Raw genomic sequence first — 12,828 nt, 5'->3', positions numbered from 1 at the left:
GGAAACCAGACTCAAACTGCTGGGCTCACTGGACCATGAGCGAGTCCTGCTGGGTGTGTTACTGCAGGAGTGAGGAGTCTCCGGTCTCCGGTCGAGACCTGCCTGTCTCCTGCATGTGGAGGTGAAAAGGTGAGAGACGGCGGCGCAGTGGGTTCCAGCACTGAGACCCTGGATTTAATTCCTGGGGTGCTGTCTGCGTGGAGTTTGCATGCTCTGCCCCTGTTCTCGTGGGTCCGGTTTCCTGGGGGTGCTGTGTGTGTGGAGTTTGCATGCTCTGCTTATGTTCTCGTGCGTCCGAGTTCCTTGTGTGCGCTGTGTGTGGAGTTTGCATGCTCTGCTTATGTTCTCGTGGGTCTGGTTTCCTTGGGTGCTGTGAGTGTGTGGAGTTTGCATGCTCTGCTTATGTTCTCGTGGGTCCGGATTTCTGGGGTGCTGACTATAGCAATGACCTCCTTCCTCTACAGATTTTTTTTTATTCTGGTGGGATCATCTTCAGACTTGATTCATTTCACAGAGTCAGCAGTAGATACACAGTTGTTAGCATAGGAGGAGTACAGAAGAGGTGACAGCAGTGCTGGGGACCCCGGTATCTCTTCCACTGAGGACCCTCTGGTACAACCAGAGGTGTAAAATTGCCTCCATTCTTTGTAAACTTACAGGTTTCTCTGGACTGCAGTCCCCTTGCGCTTCGCTTTGGATATGCTGTGCTGTTCTCTACAACAGAAGACCCTTTGTTTGGAAGGAATGGGAAGCTAAAAGCAGAGTCACAATCTCTGATACATCTAATCAAAACAGTAAGTTCTTTAAAACAACTCAAAACATTGTCATCAAATAAAAATGAATTTGCAAGTCAAGGTGCACCACTAAACCCCCCCAGGAAAACAGAATCCCCACCTGATCGCACCTGATCGTATCCGTCAACCTGAGTGACAAATTCATTGTGGATAACTACATGCGTGTGATCACCAACTGCTCTGGGATCAAAGACTATTTCGTTTGTTTGTTTAACATTGAGAATTAGGCTATTGTTGTCATGCCATTGCACAAACCTTTGGATTTCTGACATGTATACAGATCAGCTGCTACCTCTATGCATTAACTGGCGATGCTGTTCAGGACAGCTGTATTGTCTGAGAATGTGAAAATGAAGATGCTTTGACTACTGCTTGTACAATCTTTTGTATAAAGTGTGAACAGCACTGGAGAGCTCACACAGCCCTGAGGGGCACCTGTGCTCATAGATCGTGACGTGGAAAGAGTTTTGTTGAGCCTGACATACTGTGTACGATTTGTTAAAAATGAATGGTACCATCGCATAATGTTATGGTTAACAGAGTTAGTGTGTGTTGCGTGTATTGTCTGTTTAGGATTCTGTGGCATTCCAGTTGGGAGGATGTTTTTACAGAACTCTGTGCGTGGAGTATCTACAGGCTGTTTGTCCCATTTAGTGTCATCTTGCTCAGTGAAGGGATCCCACACTTCCCTGCTGCATAGGGCAAAGGGTTTGATTGCACTTTTAATATTCAGAGCCCATTGTATTGGGGGATTGATGTTGTAGAGCCTCCTTTTACTGGCATGGAAAGCCCCGTGTGCCTGGTCCTTCAGTGACTTCACTGTCAGGAAAACCCCCAGATGAACTGATTGTCAGTCAGAGGTATGTGTAGCTGGTTGTGTTTCAAAGTGTTGTTCTTCAGTTGAGTCAAGTGTTGTCGACTGTGTCTTGGCCACAGGCCTTTCGTGGTCTGAGGGCCTGGGGTTTGTCTAGTGGCTCCTGCTCAGTGACTGGGGAGTCTAAGGGGTTGGGTGGTCTCTTATAGCCAATTGGAATATTTTCAGGTTTACATATATGTTGTTCTGGTCTAATGCTTCTGTGTCTGGGATCTGTCGGTAGACATTTTCACAGTATGTTTTCCAGACTGATCCATTCTGGAGGCTGGTTTTCATTCATTTCAATGATTCCATTGTTCCTAGAAATAGTTTTGATTTATGGACTCCTATAGATTACATTATATAGGATATATAGAATTTATGCATTGAAAGTATCCTCCAATGTCTGAGAGTTGTCTGTTTGTGTTTGTGCTTTTCTTCTTGAACGTGTGCTTGTCCAAAAAGCTCACAGATCAGAGTAGTGTGGTTGTGTTTTTGTGTTAGTTCTGGTAGTTCTTTTCGGGTGGGCAGCATCCACATTTTTTCAAAACAACCCAATTTACAAATGATAAATTCCAATATACTGTAACAGCGTGGATATTGTCATCTTGCAACAGAGATCTTAACAATTAATTACATCCACAAATATTCGTATAATTGTTTAGTCCCCAAATAACGCTCCTAGATTCTTTCAAGACTAACATGTATGAGCTGTACTTTACTTTGTAAAAATACTCTTCACCTAATAGTGTCAGAATTGAGGAGAGACTTACAGCGATCTTTAAAACTTATAAACATGTAGCCCTTAAACTATATCGAAATACAAAAGGGTCTCTTTCTGTTCATCATAAGTGTCTATAATTTAATTTTCAGCACAGAGTGTATTTGACAAAAAAATGCCATCAAACAAGTGATTTGCAGCTCACAGTGCAGTTCTTGCAAGCTCACAGGTGTATTTAAAACGTATGCGCATGTAGACTGTCAGCTATATTGAATTAACAGGAACTCTGGAGTATCGGCATGTCATGCGGTTGAGTTGATCTGGGAGAAGGACCTGGCTGAACATCTGGGGCCTGAACAGTGGAATAGGGTCTGGAAAGACGTACACAGTGTATTTCCGTACATCGTGAACTTTATTTAATATTCTGCACAGAGTGTATCTGATGTGCGGGAAACTGTCCAATGCAGCCGTCTGTATCGGACTCGTGCTGGCGTTGTAAAGTGGGAAGCTGTCTGTTTTCATGTAGGATTTGGAAAGGCTTCCGGTTAGTGCAATATCGGTTTATGGTATTAAAAACTCTTTCACGTTTAAATGCAGTGGTCGCCTCTTAGGATCCCAAGAGCTCCTGATCTCTTAACTAGTTTCCAGGAAAAGAAAATCAAGAAAAGATCATAATTACTTGATTTTGTGCAAAAAGTGGAAAAATATAAGAAGAAGGAATATGAGATGAATAAAACTTTGTCAGGCTGATGAACTGCTTTTCTTAGGTCGTTACAGTGTGAAATATCTCCTGGCACAGCCGGACTTTATTACTTTCTCATTTGTAATACACATATAGAATCCTAAACTGTTGATTTCCTCCCTTCCTCTGTTGGCCTGTGCTGTTGACGCATGGACTGGTCTCATACTAATGCTACATTAGTTTTTCTCCCATTGCAGAGTCCCTCTCTCACTGTCTAGTCTTCATCTTGACTGACTGGACCTCCCCTGCCCTCTCTCTGCACCGCTCTGACTCTCCTTTATCACCCCAGCTCTGCCTTTTACGCACAGTATTAAGGTTTGCTTTTCAGTGTTAAAGTAGAACATCTGTCTGGCTCATGTCCTCCACGTCTCCAGGTCAGCTCTGCACAGTTTCTCCGGTTTCCTACAGCAGCTTCTCTCAATGACACAATGTGCCTGAATGATCCAGCACCTCAGTGTGTTTTCTGCTCCCTTTGGCTGCCTGCTTGTGTCCCATCTGAAATGGAACAGTGATGCCCCTTTCAAGATGGACAGCCAGGTCTTTGTAGCCTCAGTCCTGCAAAACTACAGTAAGTAGAACAACACAGGGGCAGAGCTGGTCTCTGAGGAATAACCTTTAAGTGATTTCACAGTGGCACAAGCTGACAATCTTGCTTGAACAGAAAAAAATTAATCTGTCTTTCTGGGTGGTGCAGACCTGTTTCTTAGTGCTGGCCCACTGAAATGGTAATCCCAGCCAGCGCTGGAGAGACATGAGATAGGGATCCTTGTGAAGTGTGGAATTAGAATAAGAAACCTAATTCACATTTACAACAGAAATTCCTGATGCGCAATAAGAAAAACGTGTATTCCACTATCAACTCAAATGTGTCCGGAAAACCCTCCCTGAATCTCGCCAGCTCCACTGTTCCCGTATTCAATGTCATGATTCCTTCTCTCCCTGTCGGCTAAGGGAAACCCGGAGTGGAAAAGCCTTTCACTGGACCCGGACTGCCGGCTAAGGAAAACCCGGTGTGGATCAGCCTTCCACTGGATCCGGACTGTCGGCTAAGGAAAACCCAGACTGGATCAGCCTTCCACTGGATCCGGACTGTGAGCAGCTTTTGTCCAATCGGCGCTGAGATTTCAGCAGGAGGCGGGAGACATGCGGCTCTTGTCTAGTCACACGGCTTCAGTCCCGGGACTTTTCCGAGTTCCGACAGGCGGTGACACTTCCGAGAAATGTCCACTGGGCGGCGACAGAGATACACGAGTCTTAAAGCGCTATTGGAAAGACTTATGCGGAGATTGATCATCAATATAGATGATAACTGTGACCTTTCTGAAAGCAGACCTGAAACCTAACAACATTTATTTTGGTGATGTTGTGGTTTATAAACATTCAGGACTTTTTTACAAACTTATATAGAGAAAGAGACTAATTTACTTTTAAAGGAATACATTTGTTATGAAACATAATTATTAACGGAATGGTGTGAGAGGAGACCCTGTTTGAACAGTTTCAAACAGATGTAAAGACGTACTGTGTCTAGTTGTAAGAACGTTGAAGCATGGACGGACCCTATCTGCATTTACCTTGTTTAATCTTTTTTTCCATAACCTGTACATGTATTATTGCATGTACCCCTGACAATACGATTGCTGCGTTATGTTTTCTTGTAGTTTTTGATCTCATAAAAAATACAAAAGACGCGAGTCGATGACGTCAAAATGTTGTCGCCCACAGGGCTTATGGGTAATGTAGTCTCTGTAGTTCACTGGGCTGCCCTGCCCCCGTGTTTCGCTGATTTGATTGAACGTTAGAATTAATTATATTAATACAATTTCAGCGTATTTATCGTCTCTTGTATTTCTATGTCTCTCTTCTGTGTTCCCTTGTGTGTATATTTTGTTTTATTCACGTGTCTGCAGCGCTCGTTTATCGACCCGGCACATAAAGCAAACCCACTGTCCTCGTGTTTCTTTTAGCTCCCGTCTTGTTTGCAAACTTTTCTCCTGTGTTTATTTTACTTTGTCAATAAAACGTGGTTGCCGTGTCAACGGAGCTGTAAAAGTTGTTGAAACGGCGAGTCTCCGGTCGCGTCATGATCTGCATGTGGAGGTGAAAAGGTGAGAGACGCGGCGCAGCGGGTGGCAGCGCTGGGACCCTGGGCCTGTTTCTCTCTGGGAGCAACAGGAGGTGTGTGCGTGACTGCTCAGCTGCAGCAGGAGTCCAAGTGTGCGCAGATTTCTTGTTGGGGTTTGTTGTTTGAAGTTTCTGTTTGTACGGAGGAAGCGGTTGTGCCATCGCGTGGTCCGAGTTATAGCACGGGACGAGAGCTCCCGAAGAGCGCCTGCCTCCTGCCCGATTCGACGGCTAAAATCATCACAGAACGAGAGGAGCCAACAGGAATGCAAGTCTCTTCCGGTGAGGAGCCTCCGACACAGCACCCAGTACTGGGTGTGCAGAAAGAATCCTGTTCTACGGTTTTGGTGTGAAATGGCCTCCAGTTCTTGTAACATGATGGGTTTCTCTGGACTGCAGTCCCAGTGCACTCCGCTTTGGATATGCGGTGGTGTTTTCTACAATGGAAAACCCTTTGTTTGTACAGAATGGAAATGGCAGTCTGCATGTTTTAATAATCTAATGTGATCGTGTACTACAGCTTAAACACTGAGCCAGGTGACGTTTGATTCTAAAAGATTTCTCTGTCATTTCAGCGGCGCCTTGTCTGCGGCAGCCCGGCAGCTCCTGCTCCCCTCCGGCCGAGACTCTTCCCTCTCCAGAGGTGGGTTAGTGCTCTCAGCTCATCTTCTCTCACACAGCTGCGGGTAGAAACGCTACTTCCACTGGGCAGAGAGCAGACGGGCAGTGGGAAGGGCAGCCCTGTGTTTGGGGATCAGGGCTGTCCCTGCTGAGGGATGCTTTCAGAGCCAAAGCAACTGGCGGGGTTATGAGCTTTGTGATCCAAATAAGACATAGAAAGACAGAGAATGAGAAAGAAATAGTGTTGCATGCATCTAATCAAAATAGACTCTTTCAGACAAAACAAATATTGAACAAAAACTTAGTTGCAACTCACACTGCACTACACTTTCTTCTAGGCTGACATGACCGATAGTTTGTACTGTCTTCCTTTCAGTCTGCAGGGTGTGCATCTTTTTCCTCAGCTTCCTGCAGAAGGAATCAGATTCTCCTGCCCTGGTTTCACTCCTTTATATCTCACAAGCTTCTGCAGCTCCTGGAGGCTGATGACATTTTTGCTGTTTCTGAAAAATTGCTGACTGGCTCATCAGCACAATTGCTGATTCAAAATCTTTTACTCACATGTTGCCTTAGCCTCTGTATCACAGAGATGTGTGCTTTTCTGGGTTGGATAGATCGATAGTGTGCTTTTGCTCAGTTGCTCTGCTCAATGCATGGTCTTTTAACTCCGGCTGGGTACGAGCACCTCACTCTCCACACGGCTTTCCAAGGCTCTGTCATCGTGTGTGAGGATATTGTGTAGCTCGTGAAACAGTTCCCCCATTTGAGCCCTGGATTTACTGGGTACTTGAATACCTGAATCTTGCCGTCAGTCCTGATCACCTTGTTTTTGTTCTGCAAGGACAAGGCACCTCCCCAGCACTGAACACAGACTGATACTGGCGGGTTGATTGTGTTGTGGGAAAATGGGCTGTGGTGTGAGTTTGTGTCTGTGTGCCCTGTGGGGGAGAGGTGTCCCCTGCAGCGTGAACAAACATGCAGACTCCACACAGACAGCACCCCTGGAATCAACTCCAGGGCCCCGGTGCTATGAGGCAGCGATGCTAAGCACTGTGCCGCGGTGTTGCCCCCTTTGAAAATGTCTGACTTCTGTTTAATTTGAGGTCACAAGCTTATAAATGGTCTCACAACGTTTGTCTCATCTCAGGTTTCTCTGACCAGTCCCAAGGACCTGTAGTCACTGACAGCTTCTGCAGTCTGACGGTTCATTTCAGTAGGCTGGAGGGATGGCGCAATTATCCTCAAATCAGTGAGTATTGTTTTGCTCTTGTAACGTGAAACATCAAAGAGAAGTCAACAGACCATTTCGAGAAACTGTTCAGAATGGCCCGTGGTGATTTTCTGGGTCCTTTAGTAAGCTGACCGGGACTGTGTCATCGACACACTTTGTGAGAAGTCAGTCTATGTGTTTGCTCTTGTAATCGTTCATGAACAACGTGTGTAAGAGAGGGAGAAGATTCAGCCCTGGGGTGATCCAGTTTTCTATTTAACAACCTCAAACTGCAGGAGAGAAATGCTTCATTTCTAAGATGGAAATATTATCAGAAGGTATAATTAGCCATTTGTGTATATCATGTCCAAAAATATGTTTTCTATATAAAAAGAATTTAGTAGAGACATTTGCTTAATAAGGCAGTAGAATAAATGTTGTGATGCTGGTGTGATGGTGCTCTCCAAAAAACTGATACAAATGGACAGAGAGACAAAGTGAGAAAGAAAATGTATACATAACAGACATATATGCTGAATACAATACAGTGCTATAAAGCAGAGTACCCTAGAGTGAAGATGGAAATCATTCATTCTAGTGTAGAAGAAGTGAATCTGCTCGCAATGGTTTCCCTGTACAAATGGAAATAAACAACTCATTCACTCACCTGCTGTCCGTGGGCGTCTCTGCTCAAATTTGATTTTTTTTCCAAGAGCACCGTGACCCAGAGCTCGGTAATCGTTTCGCTACTGAAGATCATTCAGTTTTTAATGCTTTTCATTTTAACTTCCTACTTGTTAGTATTTCCTCTTAGATGAGAATATTCTCTTCGGCGTGTCTTTACAACTCTTCTCTTATTGCTCCTCTTGTCAGTAATCCGGTGTGAAAGCTCTCTCTGTCGGAATCAGTGTCTTACCTCTCCGTCTTGTGTTTCAGGTCTCCTCTGGCTGCCGACCTTGCCGTCGGGACAGAACACATCCCGCACTGACCACACTGCTGGGTTTACTGTACGTGACAATAAAGAGCTTGAGCAACACATCTAATGTGATCTCTGTACGCTTCCCGAGGAGCAGAGATGATAAGGTCTGTGTCCGTTCCCGAGTCTTTGCGAGAGGCCTGTTTAGTCCCTCACTGAAATGATTTTAGATGCCTGTGAGTCGTGCCCACTGACAAATGAAATAGTGCAGCATAATGAGACTTCAAGCAAAGATCTCATTAGCCCCTTCTGTGAATCGGTGTCTCGCAAGAGATCTTCCATCTCTTAGAAAGTTTCACAGCTTCGACCTCTAGATTAGAAATGACACCAATTGCACATGGGTCCAGCAACGTTCTATATAGTGCACATCCCCATCGGGATGAAAAACAAAAATCCCCAGTGGGGGAGTCCAGTCTTTCCCAGCTACGCAAATTGCTTTTCGTTAGGTGAGGTTATTGGAGAATGTTGTACAGTTTCTTAATGCAATAGGGCGAGTAAGACTGAAGTGCCCCCCGTGTTGACCGATCAGTGGAACGAAACTGAAAAAAGCTCCTTGAAACTGTGATTCATACACTTAGACACTGGCACAGCTTGGTGCTCACCTGCTGTCCGTGGGTGTCTCTGCTGAAATTTGATTTTTTTTTCAGGAGCACTGTGACCCAGAGCTCAATAATCACTTAACTACTGAAGATCATTCAGTTTTTAATGCTTTTCATTTTAACATCCTACTTGTTAGTATTTCCTCTTAGGGGAGAATACTCTGGTACTTTTCCAACATGGGTCTTAGTTGAGTGAGCTTTATTACAATAATTGAACAATACTTTCACCTGCACATAACACTCAGAGATTTTTCAAGGGTTAAATATGGGAGCTACGTTTCTTACATGTATCCTTTTGTAAGTTGATTCACAAAGCTTTCACCGCCTCCACTCCAGTGAATCACTTTGTTTAGCAAGTGATCAGGTGTAACAGTTTAATTTCTTCCTGCAAATAATGCCTTTTCCTTTTTCATCCCATTCAAGTCTCCGTCCTAGTTAAAGTCATTGTGATGTAGAACGGCAGTGGTCCAGTTGAAAGGTTCAAGGTTTCGCTGTGTTTTAGAGTGCAGATAAAGACGATAATAGGAGAGGAAACTGGAAAAGCCGTGACTCTGTCATTCAATTCAATTTATTTTCATATAGCGCCTTTCACAACAAGGTTGCCCCAAGGTGCTTAACAGTGCAAGTAAATATACATTTTGTGAATACAGAACTGAAGACAATGGAGGAAAGGAACCAAAGGCTCCTCAGTAAGGAGAATAAAATCCTCTAGGGGTCCAAGGTCAACTGGCTGCCCAACCCCCTTGGGCATGCTAACATTATATCATTAAAAAAAAAGAAAGAAATGAATGCGGGTTTTAATCAATCCATCCATCCATCACGTCGTCTGTATGTCAGTACCCCATGCAGGTCTCTGCAGACCAGCAGAATCCTCCTAAACGATAGCTGTATCTACCATGCCCCTCTTGGATCCATGGCACTGATGCAGCATTCAACTCACATGGTGCCCAGCCCATGACGGACAGGCCTCTGAAACCATGCTGTGTACGGTATTTCTCCTCTGCAGTATCCCTGCGAGGCAGGACAGGTGCCTGACCTCTGAGAGCCTTGTAAGTAAGTAGAAGGAGTTTGAAGTCCGCCCCGTACATGATAGGAAGCCAATGAAGAGAGATAAGTATGGGGGTTATGTGGTCATACCTGTTGCTCCGAGTAACAATTCTAGCTGCTGCATTCTGTAAGTATTCAAACTCTTTGCTGTGACAAATCTAACATACTTTAGGCAGACAAAATGACCTTAAAAAGCCACATGATTTTTGAGTAGTCTGTCTGTGTGTAGTAACAGTGGTTCACATTATTTCAGAACGTATACTCCCGTCTCTGTAACTTTCCTCAGTCAGCTAGTGAACGTTCTGTATTTACACCACGAATGCACTACTTTGTCTCGCGCGCGGTCACACTGGCCGTCCACAGGCACGGGCAGGAGCAGGGAAGACGAGGCCGCTCTGTAGTGCCCCTGTGGCTCTCCAGCAGAGGGGAGCACTTTGCTCAACAGCCCTGAGCCGAAGGACCCAGTAATAAAGCTGAAAATCTGGCAAGTGCCCCAGTCTCCCTGGGGCGCTGGAGAATATTTCATCTGATGCGGAGGTTCCTGTAACTCAACACAAAATTGAACACGGCGAGTTATGAGTTTGTGAAGAAGTGACAGCGGTACAATGTCAAACAGGAAGTTAATCTGCAGGAAAGAATGAACTGAATCTCGTGATATTCAAGCACGCAGTGTGACATCCACTGTCTATTCAAATCTACTCTGCAAGTCTTACAATACTTTTTCATATACCGTCTCCTGGTTATTGTTTTGTGAGTGCTTGAACTGTTTCTCAGCAGAAATAAGACCGATAACTCACTGCTTCAGGATGCACACTATGGTCGATGAAACCTGTGGTGTAAGCAAGCGAAGAGAGATGGATCCTTCTAAAACACAGAGGCCATCGGGAGGGCAGAAACACTCTGCAACAGGTAGGAGCTGTGGAGCCGTGATTCCCCCGAGCCAGAGCCCTCGTCCTCCCTCGACAGCGAACTGAGCTCCAGCGACTGGAGCAGCTACCTGCCGCCGTGGGACCTCCTGCAGATTGGGAACGGGTAAGGCAATTCGACACGAGCCCACTCCTCTTCCCACTGCCTACGCTCCTATAACAAATAGTTTCAGGGTGTTCAAGTACGGGATAAAGAGATTACAGGTGTTCCCAATTGGCTGAGGATACAACTGTCTCTCTGAGAAAGCACACAGAGGTGGACAAAGCAATTAAATGCGTTTACAAGTCATTTCCTCTGTATCTGGTCTTTCTTTACATATCAGAAAAGTGAACTGGTGGCTGTTGGAAAGTGTCTGCTCCATACGTAATATACATGTAAAAGATGTGATTAAATATCTTGGTATTAAGATTTTCAAAAATCCAAAAAGAGATGTGATTTGATGTTCTTTACCACTGTAAAATAAAAAAAAAATATTCATGGTTGTTATTTGTCAAACACAGGCAGAAGGAGGCCTAAATGCTACAGGGTTTAGAGCATCTAATACTGATACCGACAGAGTATTATTTACAAAATTAAGCAAAGTAGGTGGTGTATGTTTCCCCTAATTTAATCATTCAGGAACTAGCGGCTAGAGAAAAAATAAACCCGTGTTTTGAAAAGTGGGTTTAAAATAGTATAAGCGGGGTCAACAAATTAACTGGTGTGGATGATGAAATGTAGAATCAAGAAGATTTTTTGAATAGATATAATGTTTGTGATAAGTCTGATAACAATCCGTCGTAACCAGAGCTACTCCTAGAGAGGTATTGATGCTTTTAAGAAACTAACAGTAGCCCCTCAGAAACTATGGAAGAATTTACAACCTTTATTAGACTACAAGGAAAACAATTTAGTTCTACTTGTACTAATAAATACTTAAGATCCCTCTTGCAATCTCACAATATCTTGTCAAACTATTTTGGAGCACCTCTTTGGGGAAACTGAGTGGAATAAAACATGACTATTGTCAAACACATTTTGTATGAATAATAAGGTTAAGGCGTCATTACAAAATTGTACATTGAATCGACCCGGTAAAGATACATAGTGTGCAGAGATTTAAAAGTAATATAGATGATAATTGTCTTTTTCAAAGCAGCCCAGAAACCTTACGTTTGTTTTTGTTTTGTCCTCTTATTAAAACACTGAATTGATCGGCACAATTGTGTAAAGGAGGTTTCTTATTCGGACATTTATTGGTGAGAAATAGATGTTATTTTACTGCTCAATACTGCTGAACCGAATATTACATATAATTTATCACTGGCTTAATCATTATACTTGCTCGTTATTATATGTGTAAATAGCCTAAAGATAAGAAATAATCGAAATGGAATCATTAGACCGTATGTCGTAGTAGCAGAGTGTACTTCTCGCCTAATTGATGTGGTCGAGCAACACCACAGTCGCCTTACAATACGTCCGTTCTGTTGCTCTGACTTTCAGATTCGGCAGTGGAATGGATTCCAGGGCAAACCCGTTCTCGTTTGATTATCCGTTTGAAATCTCGCCCAATATAACAGCAGTAAAATAACATCTATTTCTCACCAATAAATGTCAGAATGCACCGAAATGATCGTTACTATTTCCTCATTACGATCTCGTTATCGAAGCCTTTTCTTTTCTTGGTAGAAGTAAGGCGCTTCCAAATGGAAAGAAATCACATCTGAAACACATGAGGGCACGTCTCCAAACTATTTCTAAATGTCCCAACATGAAAGCTGTGCTTACCTAGTCTGTACTTGCCTGTATAATGTACCCCGGTGATCTGTAATGTACTCTTGTGTGCATTGAATATCATTTTTACTATTGCAATATAAATGTTAAGGAAGAGAAAACACAATAAGGTCGAATTAATCAACGACGGGAGGCGACTCGCCGGTAAAGTAACTCTCCGGCGACGTCTGGAGTTCAATAACTCTCTGCCCTGCAATACGGTTTTCCGTGAGTCCACAGTGCTTGACGAGCAGAGAGCGGAACCATAGCATCCTGGGCCGCGGCTCCACACCGATCTCAGCGACGGACCGGCTGTCGCGCTAATCACGCATCAGATCCGGATCCGTCGTGGTTAAGTGACGTCATAAGAGTGACGCACGGTGTGTCCAATCAACGCCGTTGGGTGGGAAAAGGCGGGACTTCCTTTTCGTTGGGTGAGTGACACCGCTCCTAGCCAAT

At 44.1% G+C, this 12,828-nt stretch overlaps 3 long non-coding RNA genes across 3 annotated transcripts; 2 read left to right on the top strand and 1 right to left on the bottom strand.

Annotated features, from left to right (window-relative positions):
* The first annotated feature begins 3,110 nt into the window (after positions 1 to 3,110).
* Positions 3,111 to 5,149, top strand: LOC138224233 (uncharacterized). Its single transcript, XR_011182616.1, has 2 exons — positions 3,111 to 3,678; positions 4,062 to 5,149. It is a non-coding gene; the product is annotated as an uncharacterized lncRNA (long non-coding RNA).
* A 1,844-nt stretch (positions 5,150 to 6,993) lies between these two features.
* LOC138224232 (uncharacterized) lies at positions 6,994 to 8,103 on the top strand. Its single transcript, XR_011182615.1, has 2 exons — positions 6,994 to 7,104; positions 8,002 to 8,103. It is a non-coding gene; the product is annotated as an uncharacterized lncRNA (long non-coding RNA).
* A 1,086-nt stretch (positions 8,104 to 9,189) lies between these two features.
* Positions 9,190 to 11,728, bottom strand: LOC138224235 (uncharacterized). Its single transcript, XR_011182618.1, has 2 exons — positions 10,485 to 11,728; positions 9,190 to 10,228 (listed from the first exon to the last, which is right to left on the bottom strand). It is a non-coding gene; the product is annotated as an uncharacterized lncRNA (long non-coding RNA).
* Positions 11,729 to 12,828: the final 1,100 nt, after the last annotated feature.

This window comes from Lepisosteus oculatus, chromosome 19 (genome assembly GCF_040954835.1).
Source record: "Lepisosteus oculatus isolate fLepOcu1 chromosome 19, fLepOcu1.hap2, whole genome shotgun sequence".
NCBI lineage: Eukaryota > Metazoa > Chordata > Actinopteri > Semionotiformes > Lepisosteidae > Lepisosteus > Lepisosteus oculatus.
The sequence above is the reverse complement of the archived record's forward strand: the minus strand, read 5'-3'. Positions and strand labels throughout refer to the sequence as shown.